Source organism: Protopterus annectens, chromosome 6.part0 (genome assembly GCF_019279795.1).
Source record: "Protopterus annectens isolate FY-2018-M chromosome 6.part0, PAN1.0, whole genome shotgun sequence".
Classification (NCBI taxonomy): Eukaryota; Metazoa; Chordata; order Ceratodontiformes; family Protopteridae; genus Protopterus; species Protopterus annectens.
The window spans coordinates 297068462-297090176 of NC_056737.1; the positions used below are offsets into that span (position 1 = coordinate 297068462).

General features: G+C 44.3%; 1 protein-coding gene across 1 annotated transcript in view; it reads left to right on the plus strand.

Annotated features, from left to right (window-relative positions):
- LOC122803824 (serine palmitoyltransferase 2-like) overlaps positions 1–21715 on the plus strand; it is a 581324-nt gene that overhangs the window by 157110 nt on the left and 402499 nt on the right. The window lies entirely within an intron of this gene.

Below are 21715 nucleotides of genomic sequence, written 5' to 3' on the forward strand. Positions count from 1 at the left end.
CTTGCCTCAGCACAGGCCTCTAGCTATACCCCCTGTCCTGGATATTGTAGATGATGTCTTCATGGAATCAAGTCTTACCCCTGATACTTTACCTCCAGCTCCTAGAAAGCCTGACCGGTACTACAGGTACAAGCCTGACTCTCACAAATTTATCTTTAAAAATCCTACTGTGGATCCAGAGACCATTTCCTAGGGACCTAAAGGTATTAAGGCTATTACAGCCAAAAACCCTACCACTTCGGACAGGGATTCTAGGGCTTTAGGAAGATGGGGGTAAGAAGGTATATACCTCTGCAACTCTTGACATCAGGGCTTTAAATTGCCAATTTCGCATGTTGAAGTTACCAGCAGCATATTAATGAGCTAGTTACACAAAAAATGTTGTTGATTCCTGATTGTGCAGAAAATAAATATTTACAAGAGTTAATGCATTCTGCAAACCAAGTTGGTAGACATACTTTGCAGTGTGGTTTTGATGCCTTAGAAGCATCTGGCAGGGCTGCTGTCACTGGGTCTGTTCTGAGAAGGCATGCTTGGCTGAAGGAACAAGTCTTGCCAAGCCATGTCAAAGCAAAATTACTAGATGCTCCATTAAATCAAGAATGTACTTGCACCCCTAGGAGGAAAACTCGCCCTGCATGCAAAAAACTGGGAATACATTACCCAGGACTGTTGAGTCTTAAACATTGTATCCCAGGGATACAGATTCTACTTCCATTCACTGCCAACTCCAAGCGGATTGCCAGACCTTCCCCCAAACCAGTGGGCAGAGGCCCAAAAGCAAGTACTTCTTCAGTATCAGGGCTATTCAACCTGTTCCAGCAGAGCAAAGGGGACAGGGTTTCTACTCCAGACTGTTTCTGGTGCACAGAAAAGAAAATTTTTGGCGCCCTATCCTGGATCTGTCAATTCTCAACACTTTTCTGGTGGTACCAAAGTTTAAAATGCTTACACTCCAACAGCTGCTGCCTACGCTAGCCAAGGACTCCTGGCTAGTCACCGTAGACTTAAAAAAGCTTATCTGCACATCCCCATAAGGGAATCTTGCAGGAAATATGTATGTTTCAGGGCAGGCTGTATGTTTCAGGGCAGGCTCTATGCACGGTCAGTTCTCTGCACTTCCCTTTGGCTTATCTACTGCACCCAGGGTATTCACAAAATGCCTGGCTCCAACCATTGCATACTGCAGGCAGAGAAACATTCAGATTTACCCATACTTGGATGATTGCCTGATTCAGGCAGACAGTCAGGAAGTGATACTTCACCACCTGACATTTTAGTCTCCTAACTTCTCTGGGGTATACCATCAACAAAAAGAAATCACATTTGGTACCCAGCCAAGAAATTGTATTCCTGGGAGCAAGCTTGAACACAACTTCCCAGATGGCATTCCTCACTCCAGAAAAGCAGGTTTATTTGACAAATTACTTCAAACTACTGGCCACCCAAACCTAGCTATCTGCAAGAAAAATACTGCATGCTGTAGGGTTCATGGCCTCGTGCATTCTCCTAATTCCATATGCAAGACTGCATATGAGGAAACGTCAATGGTACTTCAAAAGTCTCTGGTGTCAACATTCTCAGGACCTGGTAACAGTAATTCCGATCATTCCTTGCCTAAGGACAGAGTTCCTTTGGTGGGCAGAGGCCTGCAACCACAACAAGGGACTCTTTTTTTTTTTTTTTTACTTAAACCCCTGCCGCCCAAACCCCTGACAACAGACGCATCAGACTATGCAAGTTGGGGCTCACATGGCAGGAAGATGCATTCAAGGCAAATGGAGCCCAGGACAAATACACCTGCATGTCAATCAAAAAGAAATGTTAGCTGTACAGAATGCTTTGACAGCCTTCAAATACCTTATACTTCCAGGACAACTCTTGATAAAGACAGACAACACCACAGTCATGTGGTACATAAACAAGCAGGGGCTAACTCATTCCTACCCACTCTGTAGGTTAGCCATGGCTCTGTGGAACACAGCCTTGAGCAACCAGGTGCACCTCCAAGCTCAATTCCTGCCAGGCAAACAGAATTCACTGGCAGACAACTTAAGCAGAAATCTAATGGACCCGCACAAGTAGAAACTCAAACCCAATTCATTCAAGCTTCTAATCCACAGGTGGGGGACACCAGAGACACCTCTTTGCTTCCCTCCGGAATCATCAATTGAGCAAATGTTGCACCAGAACTCCCCACAGCCAAGCATGGAAAGTGGATGCTCTATCCTTTACATGGGAAAACCTCTCAATCTATGCCTTTCCCCCTCTGCCCCTCCTCTCGAAAGTACTACTCAAGATCAAACAGGACAGGCCAAGGACAATCCTTATTGCACCAGACTGGCCACGCCAGCATTGGTACCCACTTTTACACAGTTTGACAACAGTGCCACCCTGGCACCTGCATCAGACCCCCTCTCTGCTGTTCCAGCAGGTGGACCAGATTTTGCATCCTCAGCTGCAAACCCTGAACCTAGCAGCATGGCTTATTCCCTGAATACATCACCAGCAACCCTCAGCAAACAGGTGGTGGATGTCATCCTTGAGGCCAGGAGGCCTAGTACCAGGAAATCCTATTCAGAAAAGTGGAAAAGATACTGTTCTTGGAGCCAGTCTTAGGGAAAGGATACAGCCGTGCCCACCTTACCTCAAATCCTAGATTATCTAGCAGAGCTGCTCCACAAAGGCCTATCCTTCTCATCCATTAAGATTCATGCCTCTGCCATCTCAGCTCATTACAATACTGAGCCACCCCTCTTCTCTCATCCCCTGGTCAAACAGTTCCTGAGAGGGGCTAACAATTTAAGACCCCCCAAGGAGAGCTCCTACTCCTGCCTGGGACCTTAACTTTGAACTAGAGAAGCTCATGCTTCCTCCTTTTGAGCCTGCTGCTACAGCAGAGCTAAAATTCCTCTCTTGGAAAACAGCCTTACTTCTAGCCAACACTTCAGCAAGAAGAGTGTCTAAGATGCAGGCCCTTATGGGTGTGGAACCCTTCATTATCTTCCATGCAGACAGGGTTTCCCGCAGGGCTATCCCATCATTTATGACCAAGGTGGTATCCAGTGTGGCTTTAAACCAATCCATCCATTTACCAACCTTTTTTCCTAATCCTCAGAATAAAGGGGAAAGGATCCTGCACTCATTGGATGTGCACAGACAGCTTAGGTTCTACCTTGACAGGACTAAACCGTTCAGAAAATCTGACCAGCTGCTAGTCAGCTTTGCTACAGGGGCAGAAGGCAAGGCCATTTCAAAGCAAACCATTTCCAAATGGATAGCACACTGCATCAATTTCTGCTACAAGCACCATGGAAAACCTACCCCGCAAGGGATCAGAACCCATTCTACTAGGGTTACCTCAACCTCAACAGCGTTTCTCAGGGGAGTCCATACCAGGGATATCCGGGAAGCTGCAACCTGGAATTCAGTACACACCTTCACCAAGCATTACCACTTAAATATCTTTTCTAAATCCAGAGCTGGATTTGCTACAGCAGTCTTACTAGGACTGCTAGCCAACCCTAATACTTCTTGACTGCCTCCACCCTTCCTCAGCTTTGGGAGTCAGCCCAAGTGTGATGGCTACAACAGTGAAACACTAAGAACATAGTACAGTTGCGTACACTTACCATAAATGTAGATGTTCGAGTGTATTCACTGATGTTCTTCGTGTTTCACTGTTGCAGTCATTACATTTGAGTAATCTGCTGGCAGGTTGCCCTCAGTTGGCCTGACTAACAAAGTCTTGGGTCCTGTGTCGGTTGCTGTCCCTTCTTCCATGATGTCAGGTCGTCAGGGGTATAAAACATGCAGCCGACACCATTACATCAGTCTTTCTTGCTGTGCGGTGCCCGAAGCAGAAGCAGTTCGCAAGTGCCGGTCGGCCGACTCTTGAAATTTTCATTTTCGAGTTTCAGAGCCCAAGTCTTCAACTAAAAGCAAAGTACCCCGTTGGAGAAACTTTTTCTTGCTCCTTACCAATGTCAGTAAAAGTTAATAATTGTATTACTTGTGGGAAGCAAATACCTCATAAGGATTTCCATTTGTACTGTATTCCTTGCCTACGTCCTGACCACGACGTACCTTGCTGTCAGTTTTGTGCCTTATTTAATCAGTGCAGTGTCCGTCGTCGGTACATTTTTGCTTCTAAATATTTCGGTTCCCGGTTTAATTATCCAGAAATGACATTGGTTAGCCATCTGACTACCGGTATACCGAAAAAATGCAAAGAAAAAGACAGAGGCAGGCCGTTGAGGTCCAAAACTGCTGACTATGCTTCTCCTAAGCCAGCCGCCAGTTCGCCGGTACTCAGTGAGGCTCATTCGCAGCCCCTGACACCCGCTACTTCTGATTCGCAGGCCTCTACTGAGACCCATTCAGAGTCCGGTATGCCGCGAGATACTTCACCTATGGAACCCATGGATGTCTCTACCTTGCATGGGTCCAGAGCCACTGTGCAGGCACTGGCTTCGGAGGGTGTATTCAGGCCTAGAGATTTGTATATTAAACCGACACCAACTTTAATTTTAAGGCGAAAATCTCGATCTGTGTCTAAGAAACCGACGCCCAGGCCACATGTTCAGGCCCCTATGCCTAAAAAACAAATGATCAAAATGGCTGAAGATTTAATTACTCTAATCAGGGGTAGTCAATCGCCCCCTTCTAAGAGGCCTAGGGCTGAACTTGAATATGAATCTTCTGAACAGGACTCTGTTTCTTCTGACTCTTCTAATGAACAGGATTTGTCCATACCTACTTATGAGGACTCTGATACAGAGGATTCCATTCCTTCTGCTTCTCCCCGAGGATTTTTCTTTTGGGGAAACTTTACATACCTTAAGGGAACATTTCTACTGGGAAAGTCAGGATTTTTCTGAATCCAAAAAGAGGCTTAGGGATTTCCTTCTTCTTACTCAGCATAGGCCTTTGGCTGTACCTCCTGTACTAGACATTATTGATGATGTGTTTTCAGAATCCAGTATGGCCCCTGATTCCCTGCCTCCGGCTTCTTGTAAGCCAGACAGATACTACAGGGTTCTTGACTCCCACAAATTTCTTTTCAAAAATCCTGTTGCAGACCCTGAAACCATTTCTCAGGGGCCCAAGGGCATTAAGGCTTCTACTGCTAAAAATCCTACCCCTTCTGATAGAGACTCCAGGGCGCTGGATAGATGGGGTAAAAAGGTTTATACTTCTGCAACCTTGGCTGTCAGGGCTTTAAACTGTCAATTTCATATGCTAAAATATCAACAGCATATCATGGGACTGCTTAAACAGAAAATTATGTTGATTTCTGACTGTGTGGAAAATAAGGATTTACAGGATTTATTGCATTCAGCTGAACAAGTTGGAAAACATACTTTGCAATGTGGTTTTGATTCTTTGGGGGCCTCTTGCAGGGCTGCTGTTACTGGGTCTGTGCTTAGAAGGCATGCTTGGCTTAAGGAGCAATCTTTTTTCCTGATCATGTTAAAGCAAAATTGTTAGATGCTCCTTTGCAGCAGGACCACCTGTTTGGCAATAAGGCTGAAGAAGTTTTAAAAAAGATGGAAGATAAAGCTAAATCTATGCAAATTGTGAAATATTTCTTACAAGTACAACCTCCAAGATTTAGTAGGCATTGGCCTACTCGGAACTGGTCCTTTCCAGTTCCTTCCAGAGCCACAAGGGACTTTCAGAACTAAGCAATGGGCCTCCGCTTCCAAATTTGGAAACAACAAGACACCTTCCTATGGTAAACAGTCTCAATGACTTTCCTTTAAAATTACCAAGCACTTAACTATTAGCTGGCCCTTTGGGGGGAAAACTGGCTCTTCATGCAAAAAACTGGCAACTTATAACCCAGGACAAATGGGTTTTAAATATATTATCCCAGGGATACAGATTTCATTTCCACATGTTGCCATCTCCATACAGATGGCCAGACCTGCCCCCAAATCAGAAACAAGTACTTTCCTTCCTAAACATTCAACTAGTACCAGAAGAGGAAAAGGGACAAGGTTTCTATTCCAGACTTTTCCTAGTACCCAGAAAAGACAAATCATGGCGTCCAATTCTGGACATGTCTACTCTAAACACCTTTCTGGACATTCCAAAATTCAAGATGCTGACTCTTCACCAGTTGCTTCCTATGCTAGGCAAAGATGCCTAGTTGGCAACTCTAGATTTAAAAGAGGTTTACCTGCATATCCCAATCAGTGAATCTTGCAGAAGATACCTCTGCTTGCATTATCAGTTCTCTGCACTGCCCTTTGGCTTATCTACTGCACCCAGGGTATTTACAAAGTGCCTGGCTCCAGTAATTGCATTTTGCAGGCAAAGACATATTCAAATATATCCATACCTGGACGATTGTCTAATTAAGGCAGAAAACAAGTCCATTCTTCTAAAACATCTGACGTTTGTAAAAAGGGTTCTAACTTGTGTAGGGTACACCATAAACAAAAATAAATCACGACTAGTACCCTCACAAAAAATTACATTCCTGGGTGCAAGCTTGAATACAACTACCCAGATGGCTTTCCTTACACCAGAAAAGCAAATTCAATTGGTGACTTACTTCAAACAGATGGCCACAAAAACCCTGCTATCTGCAAGACATACTGCAAGCCTTGGGGTTCATGGCCTCCTGCATTCTTCTAATTCCATATGCAAGACTGCATATGAGGAAACTTCAGTGGTACTTAAAAAGTTTATGGAGTCAACATTGTCACAGCCTGGAAACAATGATTCCTATCATACCTTGCCTGCAGCTAGAGTTCCTATGGTGGGCAGAGGCCTGCCACCAAAACAAGGGACTGCCATTCACACCACCCCCTGCCACCCTAACTACAGAAGCATCAGACTATGCATGGGGGGGCTCATCTGGCAGGGAAGTGCATTCAGGGCAAATGGAGCCCAAATCAAATGCACCTTCATATCAATCAAAAAGAAATGCTAGCTGTACAGAATGCACTGACAGCCTTCAAGGACTACCTTCATCCAGGACAACTAATGGTAAAGAAGGACAGCACCACAGTTATGTGGTACATAAACAAGCAAGGGGGTACACATTCCTACCCCCTCTGCAGACTAGCCATGGCATTGTGGAACACAACCTTGAGCTATCAAGTACAACTACAAGCTCAATTCCTGCCAGGAAACCTGAATATTTTGGCAGACGAACTAAGCAGAAATCTCATGGACCCACACAAATGGAAATTGGAACCACGGATTTTCAATATGTTGACACGCAATTGGGTGAGCCCAGACATGGATCTTTTTGCCTCACCCCAGAACTACCAGATGGACAAATTTTGCACAAGAACTCCTCACAAAAAAAGCCTGGAAAGTGGATGCTCTGTCTTTAGCTGGGAAAACCTATCAGTCTTTGCCTTTCCCCCTCTGCCTCTGCTCTCCAAAGTTCTACTAAAAGTCAAATAGGACAAACCAAAAATGATTTTGATTGCTCCAGACTGGCCTCGCCAGCACTGGTACCCACTTCTAAGCATTACCCCACACTGTTTCTTTTATTACTACAGAGAAGTGTTATTTACTTGACTAATTTCTGTCTGCTAATTTTTAGTTGATCTTTCAGCCTGCCTTCTGGTGATAGCATTGAGAGGGCTGGTATTTTTCATTGTGCTTAGGAAATCCTTGTTTTATCAATTAGAGTGAAACCACTACCCTCCAAATTCTTAATCAGGAAGTACACTCATGGACCAGGTTGTCCCTAAAGATTTGCTTTTGCCATGTGCATGTTGTGTTGTGATATTGCAGGATCCTGAAGAATGAATACTGTGCTAGACTAAACAAAGGTGTAGAAGTAGCGTTAGAAAGCCTCGCAGCTTTAGCCATCGCATATGAAGTTAATTAAGAAGTAACAAGAAATCTTAAAATTCAGAAAAGTGAAATAAATATGTAATTAGTCTATTAACCATTCCACCAAGTTTTACAAACTCCCCCTAAGTTGCATGATCTTCTAGGATGTCTGTTAACATGGTGCAGGGGGTAAAGCCTCATGTTGGTGAACTATTTCCCCCACTTTGACCAGGGGTACTAAGGTATTTTTTTTTTTAATTTCTGAAATTGGATGGGTTGGTCTACCCTTCAGTGAAACAGTATTTGAAATAAGATACCACATCCTGATGGCTCATACAACGGGTAGTGTAACCTGTAAAACAGGTGAAACAGAAACATGTATTAGTGTTGGTTATGAATTAATAAGGTTTTGATGGAATTAAAAATAAGTACTTATAGCAAAAGAATGTCTGTCTGAGGAACTTTCAGTTGATAAGGAAGTGGGTTTTCTATCCCTGAGCCTGTGGCACATTTGGAGGAGCACCCCATTGAAGGTTTCTTTACGGTATGTTCTAAGGGTATATGTTATAAAATTATGTTAGTAGATTGTCTCTTTTCTTTGCTGATTTTAACTATAACTGTTTCATTCACATACCAACATTGCTGTTTATTCAGGTCACAGTCCTGTATTATACCACAGTTTGTGGAGGAGAGTTTACTACATATGGCTAGAATTCAAATGGGTGAGGGTCTGGACTAGAGCAGGTCTTCTGCTCAGTTTTCATTGCAACAACTTTGATACCAAGGATTTTAGTTGAATTTGCATTCATACAACTGGATTTATGGGAACATAATGAACCACATAACAATACACTACACAAACACTGGGGAGGGAGAAAAAGTAATTGTGACTATTGACTGACTTATGTAATATAAATCCCAATTGCTGACAACTTCCACAGAATTTATAACAGTACTTGTCCACAATAAATTAATGCAAAATACCTGGCTGTGTGACACAGAGAGGTAAATCTTTGACTGAGACCCTGACAACCTGTGTTTCACTAGTGGGCACTGGAGGGGCGGGGGGGGGGGGGGAGTGGAAATGAGCGACCGATGCCAACCTAATCTTCTTACAGGGTGGAAGGTAGCTTGGATCACAGGAGAGTCTGGCGAGTTCCACACGACAAGAGGTGTGCCTTTTTTATGGGAGGTTACTTGTGTGGAAGCCTGCATGTACCTACTGAAGGCAACCATAGTGGGGTTTGCAAGGGTGTTGTGGGCTGGTGGGATAAGAACACTATTTCCCCAACAGCAGTATCATACTGTAGCAGCATCTTTCATCTTTTACTGGCACTTGATGGCGAGTCAAGTAAAGCCTAATGGTGGCTGCCTGGTGAACAAAGATAGGACCAAGTGGCAGCTGATGGCTAAAAAAATGTATAACAGTATTAAAAAAAAAAAAAGTCTAGACAATCCACTTCCATCCTTCAAACCAAACCACTTTCCTGTTAACCTGCCTCTAATTAAGCTTTTTTTGGACCCATCCACAGCCTTCAAACTTGAATATACTTACTGTGAGGTTACACTAACACCTACAACATGAGCACTCCCCGATGAAGCATACGTTCAACCTTACAGGAGTTGAATATTTCAGATTTTCATACTAAGCCATTTTTTACTGTTAATCTCTCCACTTTTTCTAGTATGATACATCACCAGGCTTCCCACAACAGGGACTTCTCCTCTAGCGTACTTTATGTGAAGGAAGTTTCTGATTGGCTCAGTAGTGCTGCGAATTGGCCATCTGTAAGTCACTGTCGTCACATTGTTTCACAGAAGGTATTTCGTTTCAAGATGCAGCTTGTTTAATGAGAGGATTTTACAGTTTGGGATCTAAAGATGCTTTATTTTAACATACATATGTCAACGAAAACATGAGTGAAACTTCAGTCTTTTGCTATTTCCCCACAAGTTATGTTTAAATTTTGATCTGAAGTAGTTGACTTCATTTGGTCTTCAAATTGTGGGTATTCGGATCCGAACTGGATCCGAGATGGTGGCATCACTAGCGTCTGATCCAAGCTCCAAGCTCCTCCCCTTACCCGTAATGTTCCCCTGTCTCCTTCCTTCCCTCAGATCTTGCTTGCCGCTGAAAAGCTACTCATTGTGGTCGCTGAGCCCCAGGATTTTTTGGGTAAGTTTATTGCCTTTCCCTTTGAGGTGTGAGTGTAGTTTTTTTCCTTTTTGTCCGTCTGTGTTTTTCTAAGTAAAAAAAAAAAAAAGTTAAATAGTTTCCCTTTGGCCTTCCCACTCCCTTTCCTCTTTGAACGAGTGTGTCTGTGTAAGTGTCCATGGTGTTTGTGGAGTTTTTGTTTGTCTTAAGATGGCTGAGACCCCCAAGCCAGCCTTTAGGAAATGTCCCCATAACTTCTGCTTTGGCAGCATCTCTTGACCCCTGGGACTCAAACTCCCACCATGAGGTCTTGGGTGGGAGACAAGCACAGGAAAGACAAGTCTAGGAGAAGGTCTCTGGATTGTTCGGCTCCGGCACGGCCTCCAGCTAAAGCTAAGACCCCCTCCTATTCCCAGTACTCCAAGGCTCTAATCACCCAGGTTCTCCCTGGAGCCGAAGATATCTAGACCACCTTCAAGGGCTTCCCCTCACTGGCACTCTCGGCTGGTGTTGGCAGCTTCATTTTCAAGGTCAACCCGTAGTCTTTAGTGAGGCTGAGATGGACAGGATGATGTGGAATTTCATCCGCACCCAGATCCAGATGTGAGTCTTGCCAGCCTCCTCTCCCTCCGGAGCAGAGAGCTCATGGCCTTTCTTCACCCCTATATCTCCTTCTCCAATATGACAGTCTCTTTTGGAGTCTTTGGATCAGAGGGCCCTTGGGGACGGAGCGCCAGCTCCGATGGTACCCTGTACCTCAACGCCGGCCATTGCCTTGAGTGTGTCTGATCCTCTATAGCCTCATCGTTGGATCTGATGGGGGTGCTGTCAGCTCCGAGATTATCAGAGAGCAGTCTCCCTCTTGGCATCTCTGCTCCTGCAGTCTCTGCTCTGACTCCCCTGTCAGATATGAGGGAAGCGGCTCCTCTGCTCATTTCTCAGGACGTCTGCTTTCCTTCAGCTTTCGATGTGGTGGAGAGGGTCTTCTCGAGTGCGTTGAGACCTGTGACCATCTCTTCCTCAGACTCCGCCCTGACTCCCTCTGCTCCGGGTATGGCCCTGATTCTCCTGTTCTCTTGGACAGACCATGCTTGATTTGCCTCAGGAAGCTCCCACTTGAGAGCAACTCGTTTGCAAGTCCCCTTCCAGGGAGTCTCACTGAGGAGGCTCCTCACAAACGGACGTGCAAAAGTATGCATCCGGACTCCTCTCCAGAGTCCCTCACGGATGACACCGACTTGGAAGAAGGGGAAGGTTCCCCCAGGTCACCCCTGAAGATGTCTCCTTTGGAGACTTCATGGAACTCCTTCGCCAAGGGGGGGGGTGGACTGCCCAGAAACCAACCCTGGACGAGTCTGTGTTCCTAGAGGCATTCGGCACGGCCCCATCTACCTCCCGTGGACCCACTTGTGGACCTGATAACATCTTGAGCATGGAAGGAACCAGAGACTGTGGAGCCTATTCCCAAGAGTCCAGATAAAATTCTCAGTCCTCCACCAGACGGGGCTAGCTGGAGTAACGGATCCCCAGTATACGCTATAATGATGGCAGCCGCCACAAAGAAAAAGCTCGCACAGGAGAGCTCTATGGTCCATCCTCCTGACTGGGAGTTGAAGACTATGGACTGTTTGGGGAAGCAGGTGTATGCTTCAGCAACCTTTACCATAAGGGTGCTGAACTATATGGCACATGCCATCCGACTGCAGAGTGACCTGGTTTAAGAACTCGCTGAGTCGCCCCTAGAGTCCATGTCTGCGGTGGGCAAGAAGACGTTCTCCGCATGAATGGCCACTCTAAAGACAGTAGCCAACACATCCTTGCGCCTCCTTTCCCATGCTACGGAGGGAGCCAGCAGTGCAGCCGGGTCCGGCATTGCCATGAGGCGTCACGTCTGGGTCCGGCTGTGTCAGTTATTGGAATCCTTCAAGGCATCCTTTGCTAATGCCCCCTATGGTAGTTCTTCCTGTACTTCTCACTCTGGACCAGTAACAACAGACCATTGGGTGTTGCAGATCATATCCAGAGGGTATTGCATCCCATTCATAGAGCCACCCCTCCCACCAAAACACATCCGAGACGTTCCACCCATGCAAAGGGAGGTAGCAGCACTGAAAATAAACAAGCTGTTAAGAAAGCAAGTCATCCAAACTCCCCCCCCCCCCAGACCAATCTGGATTGGGCATTTATTCCAGGTTCTTTTTAGTGCCAAAGTAGACAGGGGAACCTAAGACCCATTCTGGATCATTCCACCTGCCCTACCTGGAGGAAAAAGATTGGATGTGCTTAATCGACCTCCAGGACATGTACTGTCATATCAAAATTAACAGGCACTCCTGCAGGTTTCTCCGCTTCCAGGAGGGGGCCAATCATTATCAGTTCAGGGCCCTCCCCTTTGGTCAGGTTCAGGGTCCACAGGGTGTTTACCAAAGTGATAGTGGTAGTAGCTGGGAGTCTTCAGGGAATTCAGGTCTTTCCTTATCTGGATGATTGGCTCCCTGCTGCCCCCAGCAAGCGTCTGCTCTGCCAAGCCAGGGACTATTTCCTAGTATTAGCGAACAGTCTGGGCATTACTATAAACCTCAGCAAATCATCACTGACTCCAGTCCAGATCCTAGACTTTTTATAGGAACTTTGTTAGACATCATACAAATGGAAGTTTACCTCACCCCAGAAAGGGTACACAATTTAAGACTTCATGTTTCTTAGATTCTTCAGGCTCATCTTCCCTGAGCGAAGTCAGTTCTGCGGGCTCTAGATTCCATGGCAGCCACATACAGTCTTCTACCCTTTGCACGACTTCGTATGTGAGTTCTCCAGTGGATGTTAGCAGTTCAGTGGTCTCTGCTAGATCTACCTTTGTCCCATCCAGTTCAGATTTCCCGGGCTTGCAGAGAGTTGCTTCACTGGTGGATTCTCTCCCCAGACCTTGTCAAGGGATGTCCCTTTGTTCCGTCCTTTCCCACAACCACAGTGACCGCAGACACTTCCCAGATAGGGTGGGGGGGGGGCATTGCTCGGGAAGAACTGTCCAAGGCACGTGGTCCCCTTCCGAGACCAATTTGCATATCAACATCCTGGAGATGAGGGTGGTTCTTTTAGTGTTGCAGGCCCTTCATGCCCATCTTCCTCTAGGGACTATCGCTGTTCAGTCAGACAACATGTCAGTAGTCTGGTATATCAACAAAGAGGGCGGAACCAGATCCTATCCCCTTTTCCCCTTTGTCGCGAAGCCATGAGAGTGTGGGAATGGGTAATCTCCACTGGCCATTTTCTGGTGGCAACAGGACTATTCTGATGCCTTACGAATGGTCTCTGAATCCTTCAGTAGCGGAACAGATCTTCAAGTGGGGTTGGCCTTGCTGTGATCTCTTTGCATCGCCTTCCAGTGTGAAATGCAGCAAGTTCTTCGCTTTGAACCCCCCTCCGGGGGAAGCCCCCAGAGATGCACTGGTTCATGTTTGGCCTTCCGGTTTTCTTTATGTTTATCCCCCATTACCTCTCATTCCAAGGTTTCTTCAGAAAGCTCACAGGTTGGGGAGCATAGTAATCCTCATTGCCCCTTAATGACCTCGCCAAGTTTGGTTCCCCTCCCTTTGGTCTCACCTGATAGTTCCACCATGGATCTTGGATCCAGTTTAGGATCTCATTTTGCATCCCTCGGGAGATTCCTCATCCAGACCTGGACAGTCTGAAACTCACCACTTGGCTCCTCCAGTTCCAGTAGTGATTAGGACTCCCAGTTTATGCTGTCCGGATAAAACCATTTTGGTAGCCGCTCACAAGTCCTCTACCAGAAGCATACATCATAGTAAGTGGAAGTGGTTCTCTATATGGGCCTCTCAACGGCACCTAGATCTGTTTATGGCTCCGCTTTCGGCTGTTGTGGAATTCCTAGCAGGTATCTTTCACCAAGGTGCTAGTTCCTCTACCGTTAAAGTCCAACTGGCTAGCATCTCTAACTTCCATGTAGGGGAAAATATGGCTTCCTTGGCTTCTTCTAGACTTTGCAAGACCTTCCTTAAAGGTACCTCTCTTTTAAGACCTCCAGTGAAAGATCCTGTACCTCCATGGGACCTCACCTTTGTACTTCAGGCTGTAGTCTAACTTCCCTTTGAGCCTGCAGCATCAGTAGATTTACAATTCCTGTCTTGGAAAACTGCCTTTTTGGTGGCTATCGGAACTTCAAGCATTGTCCATTAAAGTTCCTTACATGGTTTTTCATAAGGACAGGGTTTCTCTTTGCAGTAATCCTTCCTTTCTTCCCAAGGTGGTGTTCGAAACCAGTATCAATCAAGCTATCAGTCTTCCTGTTTTCTTTCCAAATTTCCAAAATAGAGGTTAATATAAGTTACAATTGTTGGATGTACATAGGCAACTAAGGTTTTATTTGCATAGAACAAAATCTTTTTGCAAGTCTGACCAGTTGTTTGTCTCCTATTCAAAACCATTTCTGGGTAAGCCAATTTATAAAGTGAGCATTGCTTACTGGATTTCCCAGTGTATCATGCAAGTATATTCTGATTAAAGGCATTTCCCCTCCGGATCAGGTGAAAGCCTATTTCACTAGGTCCATGGCCACCTTAGCGGCATTTTGGTCTAGGGTGTCACTGGATGACATTTGTTCTGCAGCTACTTGGTCCTCATCTCATACTTCATTACAAATTGGACATAGTTTCCAGAAGTAGGGCATCCTTTGGCTCCGCGGTGCTCCAGAATATCCTTCCATGAGGGCCACCCAGGTGTTCGTAGCGGAGGACTCTGTCCCACAGGTTGAAGACCAAATGAAGTCAACTACTTCAGACAAAGAAGTTATGTACTCACCATAATGTTCCATCTGAGTAGTTGTACTTCATTTGTCTTCAACCACTACCCCCCTTTCCCCCTGACCTAACTGTTCTAACCTTGTATATGGGAGAGGAGCACTATTGTGGCTCTCCTGGTCATGCTTGGTTTGGTTCTTTGGAGCCATTGGTAGTAAGGTCTGATTGGGTCGGGCTTGTGTTTTCTTGATCAGCAAATTCAATCTGAGGGAAGGAAGGAGACTGGAGCATTATGGGTAAGGGGAGGAGATTGGAGCTTGGATCAGAAGCTAGTGATGTGGCTGTCTTGGGTCCTATTCGGATCTGAATACCCACATGTTGAAGACAAGTGAAATACAACTACTCAGATGGAACTTTATGGTGAGTACATAACTTCTTTATTAAGACAGTTTGATGTTGCCCAGTCGCTAGTAATATTCACACTAAAAAGTGGCAGGACCGTGAAACTGCAACTAATCCAGCTTTATTCACTAAAACAACCACGATTGGCGCTTTCGTCTGTAATAAACAAACTTAATCAGATCTGATGAAGTTTACAGATGAAAGTGCTAATCGTGGTTGTTTTAGTGAATAAAGTTGGATTAGTTGCTGTTTCTGGGTCCTACCTCTTTTTATTGTGGATTTTATAATTTGTGGTTGGTGTTTGTGAATTTTACTTGTGAATTTTACTTGTAATATTAATTTCTTTCATGCTGCACATATTGTATGTTGCCCAAGGCAATTCAAACCGTCTGTAGGACTAGGCCACAACTTTTAGTCAAGCATTGGGTTGGATACTTAACCAGTTAGGGAAGTCCTTTTTTTCTGTATTTTCTTGGAGAAAGTGGAAGTAGTGTATGACAGATGGTAGCAGTTCAGATGAAAGACGGTGACAAGATGTTCAGTTTTAAATGAAGGGCGTAAGCTTACTGATCTCTAGGTTAAAAGAAAACTTCACACCAAACAAAGACTTCTTTTTCAGATCTTTATTGAAAGTATTGCTTGTTGCAGCTGTGGTCTGCTGCTTTGTGTTTGGATAAAGATGCCTCTTGTATGTTTTTTCCCAGTAAGAAGGTATTTGGGCATACCAGAGAAGAAAGGCACATGCATCTGCAAGTGACAAATGTCTGTCCTTTAGATTACTCTTCAGGTAGCCTAAGCTTTATGGGGCAGTTTGCCTTATACAAATAGATTTTCTCCAGAAGGGTACTTCTCACTTTAACTGTCAGCCCAGCGTTGGAGAAGTGTTAGGTGACCATTAATCACTTGAAGTCCAAAGGGAGAGTGCACTTTGTTGGTGCCTTAACCAGTAATGTTCTACAGTTCTCCTTGTGGACTTCAGCTGCTAGGGACTGTGGCATGTGCCTTGAAGCTTTGGATGCTGGCCAGTTTGTCAGATCCTTGACAAGAGTATAACTCCTATTACTTGGGCTACTGCAACAGTGATCTATTTGAACATCTATAGTTATGATAAAGCAACTTACATGGCCGTAATATATTATTTAAGGAAAATTTAAGTGCATTTACTTAGTAGGCTTAGAACATGGCATTAGATGCTTGTGAGATTTGCCAGGAATTTAGTTCTAAGATCTTAAGTATGAGATGAAATGCCATCAAGATCTACATCAACGAAAAAGACTTGAATCCATGTACCTAAAGTCTATCATGTCTTAGAACCATAGCCAGCTGGGCATTTCCTCTGAAAAAAAAAGGGTGAATATAAGGTGGTCAGTGGATCAGACAACTCCATTGGACCTTCTAGGTGTGAGGATGTTAGTAGTATGAAGATGGTCAGTTAGCCCCCGGAGGTAATGTGTAGTTTGGCACTGACTTCTTGGGTGGTACTATCATACTTGCTTAGGAAAATGCATCTCACTTGACTAAAATGCCCGCCAATTTCACTTGAAATTAATGCAATAGAAGAAAATAGTAAAAAGTGGTAAAACCATACAATAGCTGAGCAGCAGCATCACCATTCCCTTGAATAATACTCCATTCAAAAAGGGAAAATCCTGATGGATGTAAATTCACATTCCATGTTGTGCTGCAGTGCAGACAGTGTTACAGCCAAAGGTGACTTACCTCAATGTGGGGACAATGACACTCTCACACTAGCTGAAGCAGCTACTGTACTTGATCCCTTCATTAGCATAATGTGCTAATGAGTGTTTCTCCATGGTCGTAGCACTAGGTCTGAAACTTGTATGAAACTGTTCTTGCCATAACGATGTTGGTGCTGCTGCCAGCTCCTCCAAAGCATTAGGACCTGGGCTGAAAAGAAAGAAGTCTGGTGTGTCTATGTGTGTTACTGTGTGTGTTTGTGGGGGAGAGGGGCAGATGCTATAGGGCAGTACAGGTGGCACCTGTGTCAGCTGACAGTTGCCCATGGTTATGTAACTGTATAGGCTGTGCAGAAATGCTCTTCTGCTTTGTGAACATTGCTGCTGCTATGCCAGTAGAACACATGTAAAATATGTAGCCCTTTTGCTGGAACGTACCCTATATATGAAGACCCTCTATCATCACTGGGCGAGATTCCTGTGAAGGAGACCACCCAGGAGTAGAACCTTGGGACTCTCTTGATTTTCAATAAGGTCACCTCATCTCAGATACAAAAGTTAGATTCTTACTGTAATATTAGAAGTGGATGAGCAGGTCCATATTTCTCAACATAACCAGCCTCCAACCCCTTGTTTCAGAATGGGTAAGGTATAGAGGGCTTTATATGATGCATTTGTAGAATGGATGTGGTTTTGGGGATTTTCTGTCATACAATTACATTCTACCTTAGTGTGGTGTAAAAGAGATCTCAGGAGGTAGTTTGCATAGCATTATGAAAAAAATGTGGGGGGCTAGTAGCATGGGAAAGTTTAGATGCTAGGCAAGTTAAAGACTTGCTGTTTTTAGTTCTGATTGTTGATGGGAATGGACGTGCTTATCAGATAAAATATTATGGTGAGAACATAACTTTCTTTTTCTTGAACTGTTTTCCATTCTTATGCAGTGTTATCCATGTTGTGATCCGTAACACTTGAAGAATAATGCCCTATATTAAGCTGCATTTCTGGAGAGCTTGAGCAATTCTTGCTGTTGTACAGAAAATGCTGAACCCACACCTACAGTACATTGTACGGTGGTTGCATGGTGTTATGAGGGAGAGCAGTGGATCTTTGTTAGCATCCCTTGGGGAAAAGGAGTTACTGGATTTTCAAGAGTAGAAGTATAGCATGTTGTGATTTTCATTTTGTTTTGTAAATCTCTGCCTTTCTCTTAAACCGAATACTAGACTACAATGATACCCTTTTTTGCTTTTTGAGGTCACATTAAAGAAAAAAAAAATGTTTCCAATGTGTCATTTATTCCTATTAAAAACAATGCAACATGCATGTGTGGTAAGCATGAGAGTGACCTTTGTTGCACAAAGTTAAGCTCAGGTTAGATGCCTGTTTATAGATTTTTAAAATGCAGTGGTACAAGAACCCCTTAGTTCACAACATATCCACAAAAGTGGAAAGGGATGGTGTAGCTGTGCTTGCTAGCGATTCTGAGCATTGACTTATAAATATATGTAACAGTGAATTACAAATTTGCTTCTGGAGTTGTATGCATAGTAATTGACCACCTAAGTGTTAGATCAGCATGTGCATTGCTTTCCATAGCCTTTTAGAAATGCTGTTTTTTAACTGCTGTGAAAGTACTATTTTGTTTAATATCCACCAGAGGCAATAAGTCAGTTTTAGCTTTTCCTAACATCACCTTGCTTTGTTTGCAACTTTATTTTCAATTGCTATTTAAATAATATACACCAAAAACATTTTGTGTAAACATCACCCCGTCCTAGGATTTTTTATAACTCACCTGCTCACCTTTTTGTGTCTGTATTGATATACATGAATCTGAAACTGGGTTTTGCTGATTTGAGATGAGTAACAGTAGATTGTTGGCATTTTGTTCTCCCTTTTGAAAATATGTATATACATCCCCAATAAAATATATATTTTTAATATATACTGATGAATAAAATGCATTCTGCATACCCATTTCAGTAGCTCTTGGGAGTGAGTTGTACATTTTAAACTTGTTTTATTAAATAGCTGTACACATTTTTTCACATTTCTGTGCTGAAGTACATGAAGGATAATCATCATCTTCTTTCGGCTGTTCCGTTAGGGCTCGCCACTGTGGATCACCTGTTTCCATTTCTTCCTGTCCTCTGCATCTTGCTCTGTCACACCAACCACCTGCATGTCCTCTCTCACCACATCCATAAACCTTATCTTAGGCCTTCCTCTTTTCCTGTTATCTGGTAGCTACATCCATAGCATCTTTTTCCAAGTATACTCAGCATCCCTCCTCAGCACATGTCCAAACCAACATAATCTTGCCTCTCTGGCTTTGTCTCCAAACCTTCCAACCTGGGCTGACCCTCTAATGTACTTATTCCTAATCCTGTCTACCCTCGTCACACCCAGTGCAAATCTTAACAACTTTAACTCTGCCACATCCAGCTCAAACTCCTGCCTTTTTGTTAATGCCACTGTCTCCAACCCATATAACATAGCTGGTCTCACTACCCTCTTGTAGACCTGCCCTTTCACTCTTACAGGTACTTGTCTGTCACAAATCACTCCTGACACTTTTCTCCACCCACTCCATCCTGCCTGTACTCTCTTCTTCACCTCTCTTACACACTCACCGCTACTCTGAACTATTGACCCCAAGTATTTAAACTCCTCCACCTTCGCCACCTCTACTCCTTGCATCCTCACCATTCTTCTATCCTCCCTCTCATTCACACACATATATTGTGCCTTAGTTATGCTGACCTTCATTCCTCTTCTCTCTAGAGCATATCTCCATCTCTCCAGGGTCTCCTCCACCTGTTCCCTACTCTCACTATAGATCACAATGTCATCTGCAAACATCATAGTCAACAGGGACTCCTGTCTGATCTTGTCTGTCAACCTGTCCATCACCATTGCAAATTAGAAAGGGCTCGGAGCTGATCCTTGATGTAACCCCACCTCCACCTTAAACGCATCCGTCACTCCCACTGCAGACCTCACCGCTGTCACACTACCCTCGTACATATCCTGTACCACTCTTGCATACTTCTCTGACACTCCTGACTTCCTCATACAATACCACGACTCTTCTCTAGGCACCCTGTCATACGCTTTCTCTAAGTCTACAAAAACACAATGCAACTCCCCCTGACATTCTCTGTACTTCTCCATCAACACTGTCAGAGGAAACATCGCATCTGTAGTGCTCTTCCCCAGCATGAAACCATACTGATGATCACTAATCATCATGTCCCTTCTTAACCTAGCTTCCACTACTCTTTCCCATAACTTCATGCTGTGACTGATCAATTTAATCCCTCTGTAGTTACTGCAGCTCTGCACATCACCCTTATTCTTAAAAATCGGTAACAAAACACTTTTTCTTCATTCCTCCGGCATCCTCTCACTTTCCAAGATTTCATTAAACAATCTGGTTAAAAATTCCACTGCCATTTCACCCAAACACCTCCATGCTTCCACAGGTATGTCATCTGGGCCAACAGCCTTTCCTCTTTATTCTCTTCATAGCTATCCTTACTTCCTCCTTGCTAATCCATTGTACTTGATGATTCACTATCCCTACATCATCAAACCTTCTCTCCCTCTCATTCATCAACCCCTCAAAGTACTCTTTCCATCTCCTCAACACACTCTCCTCGCTTGTGAGTATGTTTCCCTCATTATCCTTTATCACCTTTACCTGCTGCACATCTTTCCTAGCTCGGTCCCTCTGTCTAGCCAATCGGTAGAGGTCCTTTTCTCCCTCCTTAGTGTCCAACCTTTCATACAACTCTTCATATGCCTTATCCTTAGCCTTCGCCACCTGTCTCTTTGCCATGCACCTCATCTCCTTATACTCCTGTCTACTTTCTTTATCTCTTTGACAATCCCACTTTTCGTCTTTGCCAACCTCTTTGTCTGTATACTCTCCTGTACTTCCTCATTCCACCACCATGTCTCGTTGTCATCCTTCCTCTGTCCAGATGTGATACCAAGCACCTTTCTAGCTGTCTCCCTTACTAGCTCTACTGTAGTTACCCAGCTATTTGGTAACTCTTCATTGCCACCCAGTGTCTGTCTTAACTCATCCCTGAACTCCACCTCACAATTACCCTTTTTCAATTTCCACCATTTGATCCTTGGTGCTGCCCTCACGCTCATTCTCTTCTTGATCACCAACGTCATTCTACAAACCACCATCCTATGCTGCCTAACTACACTTTCTCCGGTCACCACTTTACAGTCTCCAGTCTCCTACAAACTGGCCCTCCTACATAAGATATAATCCACCTGTGTGCATCTTCCTCCACTCTTGTATGTCACCCTATGCTCCTCCCTCTTGTTAAAATACGTATTCACCACAGCCATGTCCATCCTTTTCGCAAAATCCACTACCATCTGACCTTTTGCATTCCTTTGTTTAACACCATACCTACCCATCACTTCCTCATCCCCTCTGTTCCCTTCACCAACATGCCCATTGAAATCTGCTCCAATCACCACTCTCTCCCCCTTGGGTACAGTCATCACCACTTCATCCAATTCGCTCCAAAATTTTTCTTCTCATCCCTTGCACACCCAACTTGTGGAGCATATGCACTAACAACATTCATCATTACACCATCAATTTCCAGATTCATAAACATCACTCTATCCGACACTCTTTTAACCTCCAAAACACTCTTAGCATACTGTTCCTTCAGAATAACTCCTACGCCATTTCTCCTCCCATCCACATCATGATAAAACAATTTGAACCCACCTCCGATACACCTAGCCTTACTCCCCTTCCATCTGGTCTCTTGCATACACAATATACCAACCTTCCTTCTGTCCATCATATCAGCTAGCTCATGAAGGATAATACATTTTGAAAATAGTACTGTTGACAA